Below are 22,086 nucleotides of genomic sequence, written 5' to 3' on the forward strand. Positions count from 1 at the left end.
TCATCTACTTTCAAGACGACCCTGGTAAAAGGTGTGAACTTCCTGTCTGATGTGTATCTGGGTAAGTGAGGTTCAAATTGGCTATAGCTTAACTGCCATCTGTGAGGCGAGGTAGAAGATTTAAGCTAAGTGCCCCTATTAGCCCCGAGGCAGTGGCTGCCAAGTGGGCAAATGAATATAAGATTACAGTACAGAGTTGCACCCCTTAGCCATGCCAGTATCCGCAAATCAAACTGCGCTCCGATTATGCTCATTTGTCAATCAGTATGGCCGTCACATTTCACTGAAATGTGTTAAGGTCTGTAACTTGGTCACTTGTGGCTGTAACCCCGGAAGTAATTTTCAAGGGCCGCGTTATACCAATATCACTCACTCAGTATATCTAGGATATGCACCGCAGAATATGGGATGCGTAATTTTTGTAACAGACACATTTGAAAAAATGTTCTTTACTCTTTATTGGTTCCGATAATGTGTTGATGCAGACATTATCGATTGACAGAAGTCTGTAATTAACGGAGCTCCCTGGAGTTTATTGGAACTCATCAAAGTCGCTTGGTAGATTATGATCTTAACGCTGCCATTTGCAATACCACAGTAATATATCAATATAATACAAAGAGATTCCATATTGTACCATATGGGGATCAAACCCAGGTCGTATCTATGCCGTTTGAACACACTTACCATTAGGCTACATCACATACGGGCACTGACCCCCTCGCGGAGGGAAAGATGTACGTGGTGCAGTAGACCCTTCCCCAGGGCAAGATGCACGGAAATACTACTCTAGGGAGGCGCTGTTAGTGCCCGAGTCCCCCCCCCCCCCCCCCCCCGCCCGATACTCCACCCCTCACATAGCTGCTAGCCTCAGTGAACTGTGCCCCGGGGAGGTTTCAGCACTCAGTGTACTATGTAGCCGAATAATACTTCTCACATGTGTAAAGGGGCATTCCTATGTCTCCACGACATAAACTCACAATAATGTACTTTGTGAGTGTTACCAATATGAAACAGGTCAGCATCCCGATCGACAGTGAGTGAATGCATTGTGTTTTACGCCGTATTGAACAGCGATACAGTGATATCACAGCATGACAGCTTATCGGGGAGACGTTTACTGGACCAAGAGCACGGTATATGACAACAGTTGAGTGGTATAGATATCCGTATATATAGACACCTTTGAGGTGTCGCGGGTTTTTATCTTGATGCCACATTCATGCCACTATATGTAAACACGCCGTGTAACTAGATATTTTTGGAACACTAGAGTGGTCCAATTAAGCACGTTCTCGAAACCACAAACTACATGATATGCTACCCGTGAAGATGCGGGTTAGAATAGGTCTTCCTATCCCAAATGCGTGGATCGATGCTCATGATATCAATCACTGTATTGTTTGGTCCAGACTCGATTATTTAAGACAGCCGTCATATAGCTGGAATACGAGCGCGGCGTTAATCAAGAAACAAATAAAAAAACAAAAACACTTGACATGCTGGTTAAGGAAGTATTGTTAATTATTACCCACGTGGTGAAAATACAGGTGGTAAGATACTATAGCTAAATTCGTACGTCACACGTGTGTCGTACTAGGTTGACCTTGTTTTATTCGTTTTGATTGGATAACCGTGACCTCTGTCACACCGGGACTACTTTTTTCATTCATAAAAATTCGCGAGACGTCATTCATTTTGCAACTCCAAGGCAGAACTGAAGCAATCTCACGTGAGCGAGGGACATTAACAAACACTTTATTAAACCAAACAAGATAGTCACCCGCATCAAATTCGGTTTGTATCCTATATAAGTAATGCATTGAGCTTCCACAGACATTAAATGGAGCTATATCCATTTACAATGTAGGACTTCCAATTTGATTTAACGTAAAAGGATAAGCGTGGTGAAATGAAGTCAGTTTAAACTATCTAGACAGATATCTAGATATACTTGGGAAAATCCGGTTGTGCCATCAGTGTCCTCTTCGAATCGTATTTTGTGGCACTGTTTCGGGAGTTGTTTGTTCACGACTGCACAACCAGATCACTCAAAGTGAAAATGTCCGATACAAATCTTCCGAAAACTCCGTAGAAGTGTGCCTGATTTCTGATTATGTGGCCCAATATATCCCAAAGGTGAACAATAATATCTCTAGCGTAAAACGCTGAGTAGATCACGGTTGTCCGGTGGTGACCTTGCCCTTCGTTCGAAGCTGACATACAAGCAGACTTGAGCGTGTTGATTAAGGGTGGTACAGTCAACATTAATGTCTTTGGCGAACACTCTTATTTCGCTCTTCCCAAATGGTACGGACATGATATAAATTCAGCTGATAGATCAAAGAAACCGAACCATTTTTGATGTACAGACGGACTGCTGGTCCGATATTCAAAGCGTGGCGCTAATGTGACTTTTCAAATTTTCTTATAGGTGTCCTGCATACTAACAACATGGCGCTTGAATTCTCATAAGTTGAACAAATTCTTCTAAAAGGATCTTGGGCGTCGGTGCTGTTTTGTTTTCAAACACATCTGCAGGCGCATGTTGTTAATGCGTATGCATAGCAATGTCAACAATGCCCATATCTGGACATATATCAATATTCATGCGCAACCAGATTTTGCAACCGGTTTCAGTTTGGTCTGTCAACGAATAAAATTGTTATGTATTTACACTTTCATACATATTTAACATGGATAATAAATCAAATACCACACTCATTCTTGTCAGATACCATTTTTACAAAACGAGTGAACTTTCTATGCTCGGTCAGATACCATAGAAAGTCCACTCGTTTCGTAAAAATGGCATCTAACAAAAATGAGCTTAGTATTCTCTTTTACCCACATGTCTCTCTGTAATAAGGTAGAAACAGACCATCTAGTCTCTCTGTAATAAGGTAGAAACAGACCATCTAGTCTCTCTGACAGATCCCACAGCATTATTTCACAAAACATTCATCCCTATTCCGCCCTCACCCACAATCAGCTCCAGCAGCCAACTTCTGAAGTGTGACCGAGAAAGAAGAGGAGGGTGGATGTATCGCCTCTTAAAGCTTGTAGCTAAACCAATTTATCACCCAAAACTGGCTTCCAAAGGACATATCGCTTAGATGAGATCATCGGCTAAATGAAATTGCATCACAATACTTTGCAAACCATTGTGACGTCATCGGTTACCCTGACTTCAAAATCAAATGGCATCACTTATCTGTCTGCCATTGATGCATATTTGTTGTACCTTTTACCCTCAATACACTGGTTATTACTGTTTACAAACTGAAATAGTTGGAAGAGTAAGTTTGGATGGTAAATAGAATTGCACCGTCCTGTCTTTTGATATCAAATATTTGAACACTCTTGGATAAAAGGACCGCCTTCGTGGTCTAGTGGCAGAAAGTCTGCCTTGAGAGCGGAATGTCGGGGGTTCGATCTCTGGCACCGTTATACTAAAAGATGTTAAAAGATGGTACTTGTTGTTACCCTGGTTGGCGCTCGACATTAAGGGGCTAAAACAAGGACTGGTCGGCTCGGAGTCAGTATACTGTGTCTGAGTGGGGTATTCATGTTAAACTGCGGCATGGTATCTCAGTGTGCTAGCACTATAAATCAGCATCAGTCCGGACAAGTACAAGCAGCCACAAACACACACATGCATGCACGTCGCTATAAATGTGCAAGTATCTTGAACGCAGTGGGTCGGAAAGCCTCGGAGATGTAAACTTCTATCCATTCATATTGATATATTTCGTTTAAATAAAATCGGTTGAGTTTCTGTATGTACCACCCTGTGTCAATATGGAGAATCGAATCAGCGACTTATGATGGTGCGCTGACCATCGAAACACCGCCCTTCCACAACCCCTGACGTAAGAAGACTTTAGTATTGCCAGATATCCTAATATTCTAACACCCTGGCTAATCATCAGTAAGCTGTCCGCGATATGTCGATGATGTGATTAGTGTTATTTACCCCTACAGACATCAATCAGATCCGGACAAACCTACACATGGACGATGCGGCGCCGGGCGTCTCTGGTGGTTCGCGTAAGTGTTCATGGCTCTGTTGAGATCTACGTGATGAAAGAACGGAAAGATGATTTTAATTTTTGAAATGACTTGGTAATCCCTGATAGTGCCAGAACGTGACAACTGGGACAGACTGGAGAGCTAATACGTGGCATCGTAGATCCGGGTTCCAGCATCGGTCACAAATAGAATCATCAGCAGTTGGCAACAGCGCACATGCCTGGGTCCACATGTTTCTATCATTCATGCAACATCAATGCACTTGTGAGATTAACACTCTGTTGTGATGTCGTTTTTCAAATTAATTCCATTGCGTTGGTGGTCTTTGGTGCAACGCTGATCTATAAATCCAACCAGCGTTGTGATAATGGAAATATTTGAACTGAAAACATGTTTTAAAGCACAAACTCAATTTCAACTCTGACTGAATTCACAAACCTGAACAGACCTACAATTTCTTAACTACCTGTACACATGACTGCTTTATCTGTATACAGGGGAAGTACTCAGTGATCTAGTTCACATTCAACTCATAGCTCTGTCTTTGACTGAATATTTTCATATATGGCCCCCCTGTGAAGTCCAGGGCAATATTGTCCCCAAGCACCCAATGCTTCTCTCCCCTTTGGAATTCTGGGTCTCAAAAGGTTACCAACACCCCATGATTGCCCGGGGCAGAATAGAGCCTCTGTACAGCAAGATTTTAGGACAGATTAGATGCTTAATACGTCATAATTGTCAAGGACAGAATAGATCCTCAGTATATCATGATTGCAAGGGACGGAATAGATCCTCAGTACATCATGATTGTCAGGGACAGAATAGATCTCCAGTACACCATGATTGTCAGGGACAGAATAGATCTCCAGTACACCATGATGTTCAGGGACAGAATAGATCTCCAGTACACCATGATTGTCAGGGACAGAATAGATCTCCAGTACACCATGATTGTCAGGGACAGAATAGATCCTCTGTACATCATGATTGTCAGGGACAGAATAGATCCTCAGTACACCATGATTGTCAGGGACAGAATAGATCCTCTGTACACCATGATATCCAGGGACAGAATAGATCCTCTGTACATCATGATTGTCAGGGACAGAATAGAACCTCAGTGCACCATGATTGTCAGGGACAGAATAGATCTCCAGTACACCATGATTGCCAGGGACAGAATAGATCTCCAGTACACCATGATTGTCAGGGACAGAATAGATCCTCAGTAAACCGTGATTTTAGGGACCGAATAGATTCTCTGTACATCATGATTGCCAGAGACAGAATAGATCCTCAGTACACCATGATTGTCAGGGACAGAATAGATCCTCTGTACACCATGATTGCCAGAGACAGAATAGATCCTCTGTACACCATGATATCCAGGGGCAGAATAGATCCTCTGTACATCATGATTGTCAGGGACAGAATAGATCCTCAGTACATCATGATTGTCAGAGACAGAATAGATCCTCAGTACATCATGATTGTCAGAGACAGAATAGATCCTCAGTACATCATGATTGCCAGGGACAGAATAGATCCTCAGTACACCATGATTGTCAGGGACAGAATAGATCCTCTGTACACCATGATTGCCAGAGACAGAATAGATCCTCTGTACACCATGATATCCAGGGGCAGAATAGATCCTCTGTACATCATGATTGTCAGGGACAGAATAGATCCTCAGTGCACCATGATTGTCAGAGACAGAATAGATCCTCTGTACACCATGATTTCCAGGGACAGAATAGATCCTCGGTACACCATGATTTTAGGGACAGAATAGATCCTCAGTACATCATGATTGTCAGGGACAGAATAGATCCTCTGTACACCATGATTGTCAGGGACAGAATAGATCCTCAGTACATCATGATTGTCAGAGACAGAATAGATCCTCAGTACATCATGATTTTAGGGACAGAATAGATCCTCAGTACATCATGATTGCCAGGGACAGAATAGATCTCCAGTACACCATGATTGTCAGGGACAGAATAGATCCTCAGTACATCATGATTGCCAGAGACAGAATAGATCCGCAGTACTCTAAGAGTGTCGTAAGAGCCACTAGAAACGGGGATTGGGTACTCACAGAGTGTGACCTGGCCGATTGACTGCCATCGCCACCCGACGGCGCGGGTCGTTGCTCTTGCTATGAACCATTGATTTGCCACGCCAATACTTGTTCATTTATCTTGATACAGCTGTCATATTGAAAAACTGTACCGTACAGCAACAGCCACCCACTGCATGACTGCATCCATTGACTAGATGGGTTGTACTCAGTTATCAAGTTCACACTGAAAAACATTACTCGCTCTCCATGACTGATTGTGTATCGTCACAAGTCTGCTTCTGCCTCTCGGTCCACCATCTTAATGTACCAGCACAATGAGCAGGAGATGACTCCCAATGTATACCTTCATCCGCCACAATCTACAACATTCAGACCTATTCTGGGTAGATGCATAATAATATCCTTCTTTGTTCACGAACACAAACGATTACTGTTGGCAGGCAATGCGACACACAATACCCCTAAGAAAGAACTGTCGACTTACCTGACAGGAACAGACGTAAGCATTTGACGCCATTCAAACGGTTTTAATGGAGCTTTAGTTTATTACCTACACCCGTTCAGAATACAATACAGCCAGGATGTCATTAGGGGTGGAGCGTTATGGGATTCGGGTGGACCCACTGTGCCATGACGCCATGCAGCTCGACAACAGTGGCGTTCACATACTCTAGTTCACTAAACGTCCATCAGAAACCAGGTTCTCATAAGAACGACACCCTATAATCAAACATGCAATGAACCTTAATGTCTCATGGCCTCTCTGTGACTCACAAGGCCTGGGGTGAGGTGAAATGAGGTGAGGTGTAAAGGGGGTTTAACGTCGCGTCAAAGATTATTGCACTTATATAGCGACGTGCATGCACGTGTGTGTGTGTTTGTGTGGCTGCTTGTACTAGTCCGGACTGATGCCGATTTATAGTCCCACACTGAGATACCATGCCGCAGTCTAACATGAATACCCTACTCAGACACAGTATACTGACTCCGAGCCGACCAGTTCTTGTTTTAGCCCCTTAATGCCGAGCGCCAGGCAGGGTAACAACAAGTATCATCTAATGAAATTTAATCTAAACATGTACCTTAAATATAAAATTAATTATGATTTTGATTTTGTGGAATTATTGCAAACTGAATTTACAAAGAGCTGGTTGGCGAAGTGACGAGTGAGTGAGTGAATATGGTTTTACGCCGCTTTGAGCAATATTCCAGCAATATCACGGCGGGGGACACCAGAAATGGGCTTCAAACATTGTACCCATGTCGGGAATCGAACCCGGGACTTCGGCGTGACGAGCGAACACTTTAACCACTAGGCTACCCGACCGCCCGCGAATTGACGAACGAAATTACCAGCATGGCTATCTGTACCACACATGACGACGAGTCCTGCAACACTCAGCTCCATCCACTTGCATGAGCCTTACAGACCGGTGGGTACGGTTGTGTGTTTTCTCTTCTTTCCGGAGAGCTGGTAATGAGTCCCCACAAGCCAATTGTTCCATCCCCACCTTGACACGGCTGCAATATCGGGAAATATGGCGTAAACCCCTCACGCTCACACACGTCCCATAACTTCCGGTTCATGATGTCCTCTACGCCAGAAACCCATGCCGACATTTTGATGGATGGACTGAAGTCTTCCCCTGGTCCCAAGTCCCCCGTTTCCCTATCCCACTTAATCCTGGGTGTATCGTCAGCAGTTATTCTGTTAAAACGTTTAACACATTACCGACTTTTATTCTACGGGAGAGCCTGCCAAGAAGGAATGGCCAGCGAGAGAGACATAATCAGGATTACATGTCATGGAATTCCACTGTAATTGCAAATCAATTTCAAGAATTAAGGAACGGAAGGGGCGTTCTTTCAATAACGAAAAGACGCTGATCTCGTTGGATCGCAGCGACGAATCAATCACAAGGCAACATATACTGCAGAAAATAAACTTGGAATGGTGAAAAACGTATTATCTTGTGGCAGTGTTAACTTTGACAGACGGATGTACTGTAGAAATAGCGACCATCTGACACCGACATAAAGCAACATTAACTGTGCCAATTGTTACTGGAGGTTGGTCGCTCTGGGGTCATTAATTTGTGTCTTTAATGAAACGCAGACAAAGAGGCGTCGCTGAACTCGTACTGAATACGTAGTTACATTTCACTTTCTTCCCAGTAAATACTCCCATAAAGGATTTGCTGCTACCCAAACCATCCAAATTAGCATAAATCGCGAAAATGGTTGAAATACACATAACAAATTTTGTGCTACGGCACGTTTGACATCTTGACCGTTACATGTTTTTTTACAATGCACTCGACATATGATGACCCATGACATGCATATTAGTATTTCCATACCCATTTATTATTTGCAAGCATCTTCTTTATCATATAAAATATTATGACAATATTTCATCAGCGAGTTGGCCTGTGATAAGATAATGTAATATCCATGCCCTGGATGAAAATTACCTCCCCTTGTTGTGAATGACGGTACAAGCAGTACATCAGGGATAAGTAGATTATTCAGACTCAGGTGGCTCGGTTCAGAATTATCGTCAGTGGTGACAGCTTTATCGCAAGGTGGCAGCGCTGTACATGGGGTCACTTGTCATCATTGTCATACGCACTCTCCTGCCACATTCAGGCAGAGAAGGTGGAGATGGCGAGACAATAAAATTCATGCCTAATCTCCACAATGACCGGTGGGCTGGCTTATATGGCTGTCAGGTTAGGATAAAGCTAATCTTTTCAAGATGGCGGCGTTGTCGTCTGCTGAATCAGAGTAATGGTGATAATGAATGATAGAGTTTTGGCACGCGACAGACGACAGCAGAAGTGCATTAAGTTACTTCTAGTGATGAAGTGTCGTGTGTCAAAAGTTGGAAACATCAATCTCACCTCTGTGTGGCCTAATTGATGCTTTTAAGTAGTTTTACAACCAAATGAATTCATCATAGTCTTCTTTGGGGATTAAAATAGTCCCCTGCATAAAAAAATCATCTCGAGTTTTTTCAGCGATAGCATTTGCCTTTTAGATGATGTTATGAAGTTATTTCTGATGACAGCATGTTATATCCCATGTTTGTGCCTGTGATGAGAATTTATACAATGGCTATATCGGTAATAAAGTGAGGACCATAGGTTAACGCTGGCGTATTGGCAACGTCAAGTGGAATCTCTGACGAAGAGGGTTATTAAGTGCTTTTTATTTCTTATTGAAAGACCAACGATTTCGGAATGAACGCAGCATTCGTTTATTGATTTTTGTTTGAAAATAAAGTTTGAAGGCTAGGTTTGGGCATCCTTCATCAGAAAACGTCTAGTACGATACATCTGCAAGTTAGTTGCGAAAAATGTTGGATTTCGTTAACATTTTCTCATAATGTCGAAATATCTTTTTTCTTGTCGATTTTAATGTCTATATTCTCACCCCATCATTTTTGTGTTTCAAAGCGTTCCGGGTGTCTCAAAGTGCTTATTGGTCCCTTCCAACACACATCAAATCCGCTCACTACAATGCAGTCGTTTCATCTATAAACACTGAGGGTTGCATTTCATACATCGTACTCTTTTTCATCATTTGCCTAGAGCAAACCGAGACGATGATTTGATTTTCAATGTTTCTTGTCAGGACTGATTAAATTACCCGTTTTGTGGTCAGTGACACGACGTGACACAGTTTTGAAACCCGTTCTGTCTGACCTAATAAATGAATTCTCACTGGTACTGACTCATTCTTGGAATGTATAGTCAGAAATATCGGCCAGTTTTATAACAAATCCCTCCTTCTTTGCGTCCGTGACAGACGCTTTAATTTTTTTCCGATAACGAGTCTAACTCAGTTCAATTATACATCAAGGTGACACTGTGTCTGCATAATGAATGTGTTATGTTCCCAGATATATTCTGATACACCAGGGCCTATTTCACGAACAGCCAATTGAATACTCACAGATTGTCCAGGGATATTTTTCGGGCAATTACTGCCCTGAAACCGGACATTAACGAAAACAAGCTACATTTGGGGCGAGAAGGGCCTGCTAATTGATTCAAAACAGACCCTGCGTTCCTTATTCGCTACTGTTGGCTCGCGCTGAACAGTTATCAATGACTTTCATCAGTAGGAGGGGATCACGTTGAACATTTGGGCGGAAATATTAAAGAAAAAAATCGCTTAAAAGGGACGCTAAGGCGTAAATGTTGGGAGATGTGTACGGTGACTCACTATCACGAATGGAAGCAGAAAGATGAAATGGGGATACGAATCTCTGGAGACCCTACCAAGGTAACCCACTGCTGTGCAATGACAGGCGTGTATCAGCCATTGATTATAAACATATCGTATGAGGTAGCTGAGAGACGGGTTGGCTCCAACTGTCAGGACAAAGCCCTGTAGCTGACAGTCGTGATAGGCCCAAGAGAAAATACATTAATCCCAGAGTCGTGGTGGATCCTACAATCGAGGCAAGCTCCTCTAGCTGACAGTCGTTATGGGTCCAACAGTCAAGACAAAACCATGAATCCTAGAGTCGTGATGGGTCTAACAGTCAAGACAAAACCATGAATCCTAGAGTTGTAATGGATCCAACACTGAAGACAAGACCTCTACCTGAGAGTCGTGATGGGTCCGACAGTCAAGACAAGACCTCAACCTGAGAGTTGTAATGGATCCAACACCGAAGACAAGACCTCTACCTGAGAGTCGTGATGGGTCCAACAGTCAAGACAAGACCTCAACCTGAGAGTCGTGATGGGTCCAACAGTCAAGACAAGACCTCAACCTGAGAGTTGTAATGGATCCAACACCGAAGACAAGACCTCTACCTGAGAGTTGTAATGGATCCAACAGTCAAGACAAGACCTCAACCTGAGAGTCGTGATGGGTCCAACAGTCAAGACAAAACCATGAATCCTAGAGTCCAACAGTCAAGACCTCTACCTGAGAGTCGTGATAGTCGGGCATATCACCTCTACATCAGTCACCAATATAATACTCACCACATAAAGAGACGCGAACCATAGAAACATTTGAAGAAGTATGAACGTTAAGAAAAGACGCATAATGACAAAACTAACAATCAGTCAAGTGTTTCCACAGTACCTGTATCCTTATCACGATATGCTACACGTGATTTCCAAACTTTACACATTAATCTTGCACGAGACAAATGGTGCACTTCGATGTCATGGAACTATTACGTCACATTTGATGCGTTCATGAGCGTCGTTTTACACATCATACCAGTATGTTCGTGTGTGCATCGAACCAATCTAAAATCTCTTGAATATGAGAAATTCTTCATATAATTAACCAAAATGTATGGTATTCACGTTTATATATATCACCGCTATGAACAACAGGGGCTGTAGGGGGCAATGCCTTATTCAGTCTCAGCCTGAGGCCTGCAGCTGTATCAATTCAGACTGCTGATGTCGACAACATCACAAAGTCGCGTACAGTAAATTCTCACTTAGAAGAATTACTGGTGGAGAAACTGTATGTAGATACTTTCCTTTGGATCGAGTAAGTGAGTTGGGTTTAACGCCGCTTTTAACATTATTCCAGTTATATCACGGCGTGTCAGCTTAATGTGGGAGGAAAGCCCGAAGTGATGCAGGTCTCAGACGTTTACCACTTCGGTGAAACCCACGAGCACGGGTATGGTGCTGACAAACCTAGAAACATAATCGGGGCGAACCGGGATTCGAACCCACGACCATAGGTTTCTGGCATGCCCAAGGGACGCAACTCTGCACAGCGAATCGCGGCGCCAAAGACGACTGGGCCACCCGTGACCCCACTTTATGCCCCAGCATACTATATAAGTATAATTAATTATATCTGAAAAGTAGAACCCTTTATGTCGAAACACCTGTTATCTCGATATGTTTCCTTGCACCTCAGAGACACGTTACATAGTATATATAACTTGACAAGTAGAATAGGAGTCAGTGTGGTTGTAAACCCACAACTTACTAAGCAATCATTACTCAAATGAGTTATTAACAAGCAACAGCAAGAACTAACCCCCACCTTCACTAATTGCTCTGTTAATCCCTAATCCACAATGACTTGACATTGAGTTCATCATTAGCTGTTGTTAGCGTAATGGTAATGAGGTAATGAACATCAAAGGTGTGTTCTGGAGAAGAGATGATTAACCTAATGTTAATTTAGGATATAATTTATACATGAAATACAGATTGTAAACCTCCTGACTATGATTTTAGTCATTGCATGTGTCGGATATCAATGTTCAAGAGTGGAACAGTGCTTTAAGAAGGTAGGGTAGATGATTCAATAATGACACGCATGTCGTAGTTGGTTCACTGGAAAACCTGTTAAGTAGAGACGTTTTCGAGGTCCCGTCATTATGAACTTATCAACGTTATATCACTGCATATCAAGTCAACCTGCATTTGTAATTATAAACAATATCAACGCTACATCACGACAGCTCAGAGTACTATGTATATGAAGGCAGCATTGACAGTAGTCACTGCCTCTGTGGTCAAGTGGTAGAGCGTACGCCCGGAGAGCGGAAGGTCCTGGGTTGGATTACCATTGACGTCATACCAAACAACGTTAAAAGATGGTACTTGTTGTTACCCTGCCTGGTGCTCTGCATTAAGGTGTCCCAACAAGAACTGGTCAGCTCGGCGTCAGTATACTGTGTCCGAGTGGGGTATTCATATTAAACTGCGTCATGGTATTTATGTTCACTTTGAAATCGGCATTAGTCCGGACTAGTACCAGCACGTCGCAATATAAGCGCAAAAATCTTGGATGCGACGTTAAACGCTATTATTCCTCACCTTACATGCAGTAGTCAGCAATATCTCAGATTTATCACGGCAGAAATATCACCGTTCAATACGAGACACAACGAAGGCATAAATAAAACAATAATCTGCGTGTTTGTTGTATGTCTGTTAATTGTTTTCTCCCCACTACGTAAAAAATGGCCAAAGTAAGCGTCTACTTCACTTCCTGGCCCCCTGACTCAGAAGCGTCCTACATCAAAAGAGCTCAACCAGAGAACGTGTTTATGATTCCAATAAAGCTGTTACCTGTACAACTATAGAGAGACGCTGTCAGACATCAATAATCGGATCCTATTTAGGTCTACACAGTATGGACAAACTCTCTTTGTAGACTTCTAATTAATCCCCCAGACACCGTGGGTTGATAAACCCCAAGCTGTAGTCACCTCGGGGACTCGGGGGATCCTTCTTCTACAGAAGAATGATGAGAAGTTGTGCGTCTCAGAGGTCAGTGTCTTGTGTTGGGGACTTCTTTTGGTTGGCACAAGAATAGACCGACTACAAGGACACGGATGTATATGGTGGATGGCACGCAGATCATGTGCGTGGTGTGTCAATCGGCCACACCTATCTCCAGGCATTCAAACCGCCCATCAGCTACTGTATTGTTTTAGCAGAAGTACTCTACTCTGCGCGAATAAGCGGTGCTATTTGGTGTGTGGTTGGATTAATGTAAGGTTGGATTAAGGTGGGGATTCTCCTGTGAACCTGACAGAAGACATTTTCTATATAAATTCTATTTCGATATAAATCCACTGATGCTTGAGAGGAGGGGGTGTCGCATTCATATTGAGTCGCATTTTTTTACTTGGAGCCAGCGATCGCATTCTTTTGGAGACGCATTTATTTCACGATTTACAGTATTTAACAATAGCATAACATTTAAGAAAAAAACCATTTTAGACAAAGTCAATCGTTTAAAACACAGAGGTGTGAATTTTTCTAATTGCGATTAAATAGAATAACAAACGGACTACGAGGAATTACTGAATAACATAATGGTGTAGGTCATGACGAGGAACTTTCAATATAAATTCACAAGGTACAGACTATATGTAATTCAGATGATAACGTCATTCAATTCAATGGATGATGCCTACGTACGAGATGGCATCTTCAATTAATTACGACAGTGCGTTCTTACGACGTCACGTTGCTATGGTCCTCAACGTAAGCAATGGAAAAATTGATACGAACTAGCCCATCAAACTTATGCTCAGTGACAATCACTGAAACTAATTCCACCTGTACCAGTGAACCTATGGGAAATATATAACCACAATATATTTTGTCACCCCCGTAATAATGCTCTCTGCTGTGACACTAACAAGTATGGGCTTTCTGCTAAGGCTTCAGACTGTCAGGCTCATAGTTTGAATTTTTTTAAATCTGATTTTTGCAGCCGTAGTCGAAAATATATCTAGTCTCGATACGACATCCGTCCCCGCCCACAACTGCATGTACCATCCCAGCCCCTAAATATCAAATGGTCGTCGCTAAATCTTCCTCTTCATCTTTCGTCGCCATTAGCCCGTCTCCGTAACGTGACATCAGCCTGGTCACGAATGGTCACAATGACCAGTATAAACTGTGGGTTGCCACAGACACAGAACTCCAGACGGAAAAAGAAATCTTCCAAAAAAGAAACACGGATATACTGACTCCGGAAACTTTTAGTCGGCATGAAAGATCTCTTTTACTTAGCCTCTCTGAATACTGAAATATCATTAGCCAAATCAACATACACATATAATCGACATGAGGACGGAAGACATCCATTCATGGTTCCACTGATATCTTAGAATGCAGTGTTCCGGATGATGGTGTCAAAGGAACAGTGATGAACGTTTTATGGACTTCCGGCTAGGTGTACGGCACGTAGGCGTCTTGGATGTCAAATGATTCTGCATTAAAAGTCCCCACAGATAATGTTTTTCTTTACGGAGTAAATTAAGAGCACATTTAATTCTTCCGTTCCATTCCTAAAATTGAGTAAGACAATAAGTATTCTCGAACAACCGGAAATGAAAACCAGATTTGATTTGACTTTCGACTGTCTTTTGAAACTCAACATGGATTCGCGACACGACGTATTGTATATTATTCAACTGCTTAATTGCTTTATAAAAATGTATTCGCAAAAAAACATGGACATTTTCTGCTTCTGTCTGATCTGTGGAATAAGTTGTTATCAATAAAAGCTTGCGTACGTACTACTAAAATAAATGTGTCAATCGACCTTCGGCTTCGGCAGAACAGCTTATGGTCAGTCCAGCTCTGTCATGCAGGGCAGAACCTTGTTAGAAATTAGCATGTTTCCGAATTAAATTTCACATAATCGGATTAACCAGAGACCATAACATATCTACTGTAAACAGCAAGTTCAAGCAAGATACAGCGTATTCAGGCTTAAAATGAAGGATGTGCTTACATTCAGTCAATGATGGCTCAATAACGTAACACCGTATAGTCACATGAGATGGTATATGACCTTTAAAAGCGAACGGGATCCAAACAACTTTTGGCAGGTTTTTTTTTGTCAACAGTCGGGTTGCAGAGTTTTCAAGATGTTATAAAAAAAATTCCTTAATAGGCAAAGCGAGAACCGACGAGATTTCGTGGAAACCTTGTATGGGCACCGATCACTGGACGTGATACAGATTTGTATCACATGTTTGGCTTCGACATACTGGATAAAAGCGCTGAGCTTGCTGCGCGAGCCAACAGTGGAACGGGTTTAGGCAACTGAGGTGGAAGCATACTCAGCTTGGCATTTCAAATGCTCATGAGAAACACTATTAAGCGAGAGTTTGCGTGTTTGTACTTGACGTCGCTCATTCTAACATGTTTTTAATAGACGAGAGCATACATACTTCCTTCTGAATAATTAATAAGGAGATTTTCGGACAAAGGGAAACATATAAGCTCCATGAATCCCAAGGACCTACTTTTCTTTGCGGAGGAATAAAATACGTATCGCGTGTAATTTGTGTTGTTGTCTCCATAAAAGAAACTGACTGCAGAGACTGGCGACAAGAGAGCACAATGGCCGCCTGTGACGCCAAGTGAGATGTGTTTGCTCCTCGTTGACTAATATGAATCAGCTTATCCTGGTAACCAGCCTAGTACCATTCATGCAATGCTTTTTTTCAGAATTCGAGTTGCGTCCCTGGAGTCCAATCAATTTTGTGTTTCATAAGTCGTTTCTTGTTCTACTTTAAAAAATATCTATGTTGTTGACGTCAGCGTTTCAGTGGCGCTGATATGACTACACATGCGAACATTCGTTATGTTGTCGAAGGTAATTGGAAAAGTACCTCACGAGTGAAAATCCTAGAATTATAAAAAAAATACACCCCACTTAAACAGTCCCTGTTTTGAGAAAGGACATGGTGCTTGAAGTAAATCATGATAAATTACTTCTTACAATACATCCCAATGTATTGGGCAGCCATTACCACGGGGACGCAGGCTTATAAGCCTTGTGATAAATTCTTGAATAACAGAAAACCTTTTATCGATTGTCCTACGTGTCAGTCGAACAGAGAAGCGACCCGGCTTAAATTAACAACAGAATGTGGTTGTTTAGTCACAACATTAAATGAGAGTCACATCTAGTTTATCCGGAAATTTGATGGAGGAGGGAGTTGCTAGCTTCTCCATCAGCTGGGAACACGAGGACAGCGTTCTACAAACGTCCACGACTGACAGATGTAGGGCTGTATTTGCATTCTCTATGTAATGAAGGATTCAGTTGAGATTTTCGACCCGGCTTTGTTCTGAATTCTCACATACAGAGCTGGCTGTCGTAATGTGACGTGTCACGTGACAGATATGCAAATACTTTGCTGTCGCAATCGCCCAAACCAGGTGTTGTCTTGGCAAATGTGAATGTTTGTGTTTATCGTATTGTGGTGTATGTGTATTTATGGAACGAAATAATGAGAATTGTATACCATAAACAGCAACAAATATCACATAATGATAACAACACTAATAATAATGATACTAATAAGAGTAGCCTTCAAACATGGTATGTTTGCAATTTAGCAAACGAACTCAAGAAAGTATACATGTTTTGTGATTCTTTTACATTATACGTAATGTTTTAGACAGAATTATCGTGCGGCTTTATATTCTGAAAGCAACGGATGATACATGCAAGGATAGATAATGTATTGCAATCATCAGTACTGGATATATAGAATAACGTCATCCCACTTCAGGAGGCACGCGTGGCCCAGTCGTGTAAGGCGCCGCGATTCGCTGTGCAGAGTTGCGTCCCTTGGACACGCCAGAAACCTATAGCTATGATTGTGGGTTCGAATCCCGGTTCGCCCCGATTATGTTTCTAGGTTTGTCAGCACCATACCCGTGCTCGTGGGTTTCACCGAAGTGGTAAACGTCTGAAACCTGCAACACTAATCACTGCATCACTTCGCCACCCTACCCCCACCCCCACCCCCCACCCCACACCCCCCCACCCACACACACGCGCGCGCTATATAAGTGCAATAATCTTGGACGCGACGTTAAAATTAATTTCACCTCTCCTCACCTTATGGTGAATGGTGAAGTAGTGTGTATTATTGGCACAATGTCTGAGAAGGCGTGAGGATGAAGTAATACCTATCTTTTCTTTCTTCTCGGCTGTGTGATTAAACAGAATGGTAGATTAACATTTAGTCTCTGAAATGAAAAAAAATATAGATTTTTTCTGTCACTTTCTCAAAATATACAATAGTAAGGAGCTTATCATTTTCAGAAGAAATCTATACTGGCCAAAAGTATTGTAGACTTGACTAGAGATTCGTTTCGAATATTATTGTTTCAGGGTCTGTATGAGAGATAGAATAGAATAATAGAATGCTAGAATAATATTAATGTATACTGCCAAGATATCGCTCAGCCTCCATTGTCCAAGTTGCATGACATCAGGTACCATTGCCACAGCTCGCGAGTACAAGAAAATAAGTAGTGTTAGTACTGTCTATAGCACCATATGTGCCTGTACTTAATATATTCCCCCTGATATGAACCTCCTATTTTTCTGTTTTACATTAAATCACATACTAATAAGTTACGAGAAACATATCGAATTTGACGTTTCTCCTTCGGCCCAAAATGGCTCCGTGAGTGATACATTTGGAATTTCGCTCACTCTCTCGGGACTCTTTGTATACAATGCTTATTCGCCTGGACAGATCAAATAAAAGAGACAGCACGCGTTTATGAATCATTATGAAATAGGGATGATACCAGGTGTTCGCGATAAAAGAAGGCACATAATGCTAACTTTCAGCAGTATTAAATCATTTGACCCATGTACCAGTAAATTTTGCGTAGCTCAAAAATCATTTCTTGGTTTTGAATACGAGACGTCATCAGACGTAATAAAACTTTTCAAATTAGAATATAAGAACTTAAGAATACAGTTACTAGACATGAACATTAAATGAACATAAACAGTGACACGGAGAAGGTGGATGCCACGCCACAAACACATCAAGTCAAGTGTTCTCTTGAACAGACACGGGGACACAAGTAAAATAGGAAATTTGGTCACTGATGCGTCAAATTTGAAATTCTCCCCAACGTGTCTACCATAGGTTTTATGAAAGCTTTGAATGTTTTACCCTTGATGAAACAACTTTTGAGCAAGAATCGTATGACGCTCTTTGAAATCTTCGTACAAAAAGTATGCTCGATTGTACCGCCAAAGTAGTGAAATGCAGACACCAAAAGCTGAAGCTGCTGACATTTTGCCCCATATAAAGAAAATGTTGACTATTGGGAAGTTGGAAACACCAGTGATTAATGTCATGAGCATCGATCTACGTAATTGGGATACGATGATATGCATCAACCAAGTCAGCAAGCCTGACCTCCCGATCCCATCAGTTGCCTGTAACGCCAAGCATGGGGTAGTCGCCTGTTACGGCAAGCGTTGGTTGCTGAAGACCTATTCTAACCCGGATCTTCAAGGGTTATTTACCGGCATTAAGTGACAAGGCGTGTCACCATGTTCGAGTCGAGGATGATGGTTGTGTCATTTATTGGGATGATCTGTGTTACAGGAATATGTGCATCGAGTGAGTTAATTAACGTCGACGTCAGTATTGCAGCAAAATCGCTGGGGCCTCTACATAAACTGATTCTGGGGCTGACATACCAATGATTGATAGCACGAGCAACAAGCAACGCCGTCGGGTACGATTACGTAAAATCAGTCAGGTTACATTTAACTTCTCGGTCCTCATTAGACGACTCTTAAGACCAGTACATGGAATTCAAATCGATATTAAGTGGGACTTTTAATGTTCGTCGTATATAAATGTTGGTTGGTTGGTTGCTTTGTTGTTTAACGCCGCACTCGGCCATATTCCAGCTATATGACGGCGGTCTGTAAATAATCGAGTCTGCACCAGACAATCCAGTGATTGATATCATGAGCATCGATCCACGTAATTTGGATCGATGACATGCATCAACCAATTCAGTGAGCCTGACCACCCGATCCCGTTAATCGCCTTTTACGACAAGCATAGTCACCTTTTACGACAAGCATGGGTTGCTGAAGACCTATTCTACCCCGGAATCTTCATGGGTCCGTATATAAATGTGAAAACAAAAGATAAACATGATAATATTGCTCCCGTGTGCTATATAGACTATAGAGCGTGAACATATACACTACTGAAGGGAAGGTATAACACCCACCATCTTTTCACTACAGATGTTAATCTTTCATTACAGATGGGTATTGCAATACACAACCTTCAAAGAGTGGTGGTGTTCTTTAACTTGTTTTGAGTAGTATATATCCGAACATAATATGCATTGACACCATTGAATACTTCTTGATTTACGTCTATGTGATGAACGTATACATAAAGCACTGAAAACCGCATCTGCTGTTGAATGACATGTTGAATTAAACGGAGTGAGTTAGTGAGTTTTGTCGCCGCTTTGAACAATATTTCAGCGGGTCTGTTTCATGTGGGAGGAAAGTCCGAAGTGATGCAGGTTTAACACATTTACCACTTCGGTGAAACCCACGAGTAGGAGAATGGTGCTGACAAACCTAGAAACATAATCAGGGCAAATCAGAATTTGAACCCACCATCATAGCATTCTGGCATGCCTAAGGGACGCAACTCTGTGGCGACTGAGCACCCTTGCCGCCCGTGTTCCCCGAATTAATTGTAAAATGGGACACAAAGTGAAGGAATATTGTGTTAAGTCGGAATTAACAATTTTGTATCGATACAAACAATTTAGGTCTAAAACTGATATTTTTGTTAATCCAACAATTATACAAAGCGTGAAAGTAAATGTAAATGTAACCTAGTCTTACCCTCCCAGCGCACACTGGTATACTTCCAAGGACGTTCAGCTGATTCTCGTTTTCTGATTGGTGGCTGCAGCCCTGTGGTGAGACGGGATGGCAGGGGCGGAATGCTCGCTGTTGTCTTAAAATATCAGTGATGCAGGTTCTCCATACATCCTTCAGTCAGGACGTGAAAAAACAATCTTCTGAAATTAACATGATGAACTAAATCCCCGCTGTTTAGAAACAGATTAGTTGTAATGTGCTCGTTGGGAAACCATGAAACGGAGAGACTTATTCCACCATGTTGTTTCTATGTGTGATAGTCGAGCCGTACATATCAATCGTAGTTCAAAACCACCCTGACAGGTTATACGCTCGATCAACTGTTCCCGTTCTTTAAGTTACGCACAAAAAAACAACTAAAAAATCGCTTCTTTGCAGTGTCGACAGTGAGTGTTCAGCGCGAGAAGAATGAACGTGCATAATATAGCGCTAACCGCCATTGTTATTCTACACGCGCTGCAAGGTGCGCGAACGATTCTTTCAAGCGGCTGTTTTATTCAGATTCACATTTGGTCGTTATGGTAACCACCTGTGTGAAATTTGCAAGGTGTATTATCCAGTGTCTGACTAGTGCATGAATTATTCACGGTAATTTACATGCAACATCAAGGGAGGGTTATGGGCGCCGCTAGCAGACTGGGAGGGTCGGGTTAGTATATGTCACAAGTGTAATTACCAACATGCTCACACGTTAGGATACGTGTGCACAGCAAGTGTTTGTAGCAAACGATCCAAGAGAGAATAATTGAGTGATTCCTTGGATAACGTAATAACTATGGGAGAATGGTTTCTTTTGAAAACAGTTGAAAACCTCGAACACCTACATTTAGTATGATGTGCTTCTCCTTGCGCGGCCATCTCCTGGTGTTTGAGTATGTACAGTTATTTGTTGTTTAACGCCGCACTCAGCAATATTCCAGCTATGTGACGTCTGTCTGAAAAATAATCGAGTCTGGACCAGACAATCCAGTGATTGATATCACGAGCATTGATCTACGCAGTTGGGATACGATGACATGCATGTAAGTGCAAGGCCGGTGGCATTTACCGAGTAACTATAACTTCTTCTACAACTCCTGCTGCTGCTGCAACTACTACTTTGTAAATCACTCTCTTCAACCAACTAAAAATACAACCTCCTTTTATCGCTAACACTAGTGGGGTCACTACTGTGCAGAGTTGCGTCCCTTGGGCCCTCCCGAAACCTGTTATCGTGGGTTCGCCCTTTTTCGCATAGATTATGTTTCTAGGCTTACCAGCACTATACCCGTGCTCGTGGGTTTCACCAAAGTGGTAAACGTCTGAGACCTGCATCACTTTTGGCCTTCCTCCCACATCATGGGTATCACACATTGTGATACAACTGGATTACTGATCAAAACGGCGTTAAATCTTACTCACTCACTCACACACTCACTCCCTCAAGTTAAAAGATGGCACTTGATGCTACCTTGCCTGGCGCTCGGCATTAAGGGGCTCAAACTAGGACTGGTCGGTTCGAAGTTTGTATGCTGTGTCTTGGTAGGGTATTCATGTTAACCTGCGGCATGGTATCTGAGCAGGCAAGCACTATAAAATCGGAATTAGTCAAGAGTAGTTCAAGCAGCCACGCAAGCACGCACACGCGCATGCACGTGGCTGTATAAGTGCAATAGTCTTGAACGCGAAGTTAAACCCCATTTCACCTCACCTCACCTAACCAGTAACGCCTCCAACCACTGCTAGTTCCTATTCAAATA

The 22,086-nt window shown here is 42.3% G+C and overlaps 1 protein-coding gene across 2 annotated transcripts in view; it reads right to left on the minus strand.

The window, feature by feature from the left end:
- The window catches only part of LOC139454367 (uncharacterized), a 128,112-nt gene extending 107,677 nt beyond the window's left edge, over positions 1-20,435 (minus strand). For both annotated transcript variants that reach the window (XM_071236023.1, XM_071236021.1), the window contains exon 1: positions 20,309-20,435. The gene's annotated coding sequence lies outside the window, so the exon portion shown is untranslated. The remainder of the gene's footprint in view (positions 1-20,308) is intronic.
- Between the last annotated feature and the right edge of the window lie 1,651 nt (positions 20,436-22,086).

Source organism: Haliotis cracherodii, unplaced genomic scaffold (genome assembly GCF_022045235.1).
Source record: "Haliotis cracherodii isolate W230 unplaced genomic scaffold, xgHalCrac1.p SCAF_10, whole genome shotgun sequence".
Taxonomy (NCBI): domain Eukaryota; kingdom Metazoa; phylum Mollusca; class Gastropoda; order Lepetellida; family Haliotidae; genus Haliotis; species Haliotis cracherodii.